Source organism: Elephantulus edwardii, unplaced genomic scaffold (genome assembly GCF_000299155.1).
Source record: "Elephantulus edwardii isolate Elephantulus edwardi_28Jun2011 unplaced genomic scaffold, EleEdw1.0 scaffold00246, whole genome shotgun sequence".
Taxonomy (NCBI): Eukaryota; Metazoa; Chordata; class Mammalia; order Macroscelidea; family Macroscelididae; genus Elephantulus; species Elephantulus edwardii.
In genome coordinates, this window is record NW_006399996.1 from 1,662,096 (window position 1) to 1,666,602 (window position 4,507).

Sequence of the window (4,507 nt, forward strand, 5' to 3'; positions counted from 1 at the left end):
AGAAATAGAAAGTGCCATGAAAGGGATCGTTGGCTTTCCAAGGGGGCTACCAAGATGGTGGAGTTGCAGGTCCTTGTGCTGGATAGCTGAGGTCATCTCCTGGGCCGCCTGGTGGCCACTGTGACCAAACAAATGCTGCTGGGCCAGAAGGCTGTGGCCACGCTTTGTGAGGGTATCAACATTTCTGTCAACTTCTACAGAAATGAATGGAATTATCTGCTAATCCATTCCAGGGTTCTTACCACATGGATCATCAGAGCTCTTTATAGACTCTGACCCCTACGGATCACTTTAATCAGCCTGGGTTTTGGCCCCCGGCCAATCCAGGTGTGGCTTTTCTCCCCTCAACTGCAGCATATTATCTTTACTTTTCAGTCATCAGAGATAATAACCAAAGTAGACATCTAAGAATCAAAAGTTTCACTTTCCATGCCCTTTTGTTGTAAGTCTCTTGTTTCTGTGCATTTGGAGCCATTGCAAGAAGCCAGTTATGTTGTTAAAAAAATGGTGTAAGGATGTCATCTGAGGTGTCATCTGACATCCACTAACTTCAGGATGGGTGTGTCGGAGGCAATGAGATTGGCACAGGATAGAGTAGGGTTTAGGGCTGTTGTACATAGGGTCGCTATGAGTCGCAAACGACTCGACAGAACATAACAACAACAACAACAACTTCTCTGTAAATGTTCGTTAAAATAACAATTAAAATAAATTTTATTAAAATAAAAATTCTTATCCTGGAGGTATGTGGTTCAAATCCAGCCGATGCTTTGCTGGAGAAGGAAGAACAATCTCCTCCTGTACCAGTCAGATCTGATTTGACGGTACACACACAAATAATAAAAAAATTAAAAAAAAAATAAAAATCTCGACCTTGCTGTCACAGCTGATGACGTTTCACACACAGTTACTCCATTAATCAAATATCATCTCTGCCATTGGCTAATTGTCCCCAGAATCTTAGCTATATAGCATGCTGAAGACTTGGAAATAAGAGGTTATGCTCAGACACTGAGGAGAAAATCCATGCCAAAAGAAGAATAACGAGAATGCAAAATGAGAGGACAACAACTTGGTCAAAACTTTTTCTAAAAGATTTTTTTAAGGTTTATCTTGTTTTTGTTGTTGTTAAGTGCCGTCGAGTTGTAGGCGACTAATAGCGACACTATGAATGAAAGTCCTCGACACTTGCATGACTTTCATCCTTTCTCCAGGTTCATAGGGTTTCCAGAGGCAAGCTATTTATGGAAGTGGATGCTTTCAAGCTTGTTTTGATCAGGGAGCTTCACCCAACACCATCCACCATGGGTAACCATTATCATATTTGACACATCAGTATCACAGTGTTTATCTTTAGAGAAACCACGAGTTACCTCTGTACAGCAAGTGGACACACCAGGGTTGACCTAGAAGAATGTTTACCAAAACCTATCAGGCCTGAGGGCCACAGATTAGAGTCACCCACCTTTGACTTGGTAGCATCACTTTAATTTTTTTTTAAGAAAAGCTCATTCTTTTATTTATTTTTTTTTATTATTTTGTGTGTGTGTGTTGTGTGTACCATCAAATCAGATCTGACTGGTACAGCACTTTAATCTTAGAAGAAAAAAGAAAAGGTTTCGACTAAGTTATTGTTTTCTCATTCTGCATCCAAACCCAGAGCCACAAAAGCCACATATAAAGAGAGACCTGGCTCTCTGCTCCTCGTCGATCCAGATTGCCCTCTCTTGTCGTGCAGCCTCAGCCATATCCCTGAGACACAATGGTGAAAGTCGGAGTTAAAGGATTTGGCCACATTGGGCCCCTGGTCACCAGGGCTGCTTTTAACTCTGGCAAAGTGGATGCTGTCGCCATTGACCTCAACTACATGGTCTATATGTTCCAATATGATTCCACCCATGGCAAGTTCAACCGCACTGTCAAGGCTGAGAATGGGAAGCTGGTCATCAATGGGAAAGCAATCATTATCTTCCAGGAGGAAGATCCCGCCAACATCAAGTGAGGTGACACTAGTGCTGAGTATGTTGTGGAATACATTGGTGTCTTCACAACCTTGGAGAAGGCTGGGGCTCACTTGAAGGGTGGTGCCAAAGGGATAATCATCTCTGCTCCTTTTGCTGATGCCCTCATGTTTGTGATGGGCGTGAAACATGAGAAATATGACAACTCTCTCAAGATGGTCAACAATGCCTCCTGCACCACCAACTGGTTGGCTCCCCTGGCCAAGATCATCCATGACAACTTCGACATTATAGAGGGACTCGTGACCGCAGTCCATGCTATCACTGCCACCCAGAAGACTGTGGATAGTCACTCTGGAAAGCTGTGGCATGATGGCCATGGAGCTGCCCAAAACACATTCCCTGCATCAAGGCCTTAGGTAAGGTCATCCCTAAGCTGAATGGGAAACTTACTGGCATGGCTTTCTGTGTCCCCACTCCCAATGCATCAGTTGTGGACCTTATCTGCTGTCTCGAGAAAGTTGCCAAATAGGATGACATCAAGAAAGTATAGGGAGCTCTGGTGGCCTAGTGGCAAGAAGCTGCACTGCAACCCAGAGGTATACAGTTCAAATCCACCAGATGTTGTGCTGGAGAAGGACAGGCAATCTCCTCCTCTACCAGTCAGATCTGATTTGACAGTACACACACACAAAATAATAAAACAAAATTTAAAAAAAGTAGTAAAGCAGGCATCAGAAGGGCCCCTCAAGGGCATCCTCAGATACACTGAAGACTATGTTGTCTCCTGTGACTTTAATAGTGACATCCACTCTTCCACATTTGATGCTGAGGCTGGCATTGCCCTGAACGACCACTTTGTAAAACTCATTTCCTGGTATGACAATGAATTTGGTTACAGCAACCGGGTGGTTGACCTGATGGTTTACATGGCATCCAAAGAATAAGAGCTCCTTGGACCATCAGCCCCAGCAATAGCACTAGAGGAGAGAGAGAGAGAGAGAGAGAGAGAGAGAGAGAGAGAGAGAGAGAGCGCGTCAGCTGCTGGGAAGTCCTTCCTTGCCCCAACTCAATTCTCCCACACACTGAGAAACTCACATTCTTGACACAGTTTCCATCCACCCCCTCTGAGAAGGGGGAAGGACTTAGAGAGCCCATCTTGTCACACACCATCAATAACATACACTGTTGTTATGTGCCGTCGAGTCCCTTGAGATAGCCCTAAACCCTGCTCTATCTTGTGCCAATCACACTGCCTCTGACACACCCATCCCGATTACCCCAGCCACTGAATTAAGAGGGTCTTCCCCTCCTGCACTGTCCCTCCACACTCCCAAACATGATGTCTCTCTCCAAGGAACGGTCCCTCCTTTCAACATGCCCAAAATATGTCAGAGGAAGCCTCAGAATCCTTGCCTCCAAGGAGCAGCCTGGTTTAACCCTCTCCAGGGTGAATCTGTTTGTTTTCTTAGCAGTTCATGGTACCCTCAATACTCTTCTCCAGCACCACAGCTCAAGGGCATCAATTCTCCTTCTATACTGCCTAGTCATTGTTCAACTCTCTGATGCATAACAAGTGATTGCAAAGACCATGGCCTGTACCAGATGCACTTTAGTCTTCAGAGTGACATCATTGCTCTTCAGTACTTTGGAGAGGTCCCTAACTGCAGACTTTCCCATCACAATATGTCTCTTAATTTCCTGGCGGCTGGTGCCAAGAGAGTTGAATGAGGAGCCAAGCAAACTAAAATTGTGAACAATCTCAATCTCTTCACCATCCATCCTGATAATGCCAATTGGTCCAGTGGTGAGAACATACACTGTACTCAACAACAACAACAACAAAAAGAGAGAGAAACAGAGACACATTGCCCTGAGCATATGGGGACACTAGCAGACTTAGGTGCAGAGGACACAGTGGGAGAGTGGGGGAAAATCAACACTGGTTGGAACACTGGGTAAGATTAGTAGATACTAGTAAGAGAAAAACAAGGCTCCGAGTTGGGCAAACAATTTACATTCTACTAGCAACATAAAGTAGTTCAAACTCACCTAATGGCATGGAAGAAAAAAGATCTTACGATCTATTTTGTACATTATACTCAAATGAACATATGGAATTCTACTCTGTAATATATGGAGTTGTCATGAGTTAGAATTAATCTGATAATAGCAGGTTTTGTTTTATTTTATGGAGGCATACTAATGAGTAAAGCTACCTGGTCTAGGAACCTAATCAACTTGCTTATGTCTGTGGGAAATATATATTCTGAATGACAATACTACCAAAGGCAATTTACACATTCAATGCAATCCCAAAGCAAATACCAATCCCATTCTTCAACGAGATGGAAAAGGCAATCTCCAATTTCATTTGAAATGGAAAGAAGCCCAGAATAAGCAAAGCACTCCTTAAAAAGAGAAACAAGGTAGGTGGCATCTCACTCCCTGATTTCAAATCCTACTGCACTGCCGTGGTGGTTAAGACAGCATGGTACTGGTACAATGACAGACACATAGATCAATGGAATCAAATTGAGAATCCA

At 43.7% G+C, this 4,507-nt stretch overlaps 1 pseudogene; it reads left to right on the forward strand.

Annotated features, from left to right (window-relative positions):
• Positions 1-1,762: 1,762 nt before the first annotated feature.
• LOC102851084 lies at positions 1,763-2,908 on the forward strand (annotated as a pseudogene).
• The last annotated feature ends 1,599 nt before the right edge of the window (positions 2,909-4,507 follow it).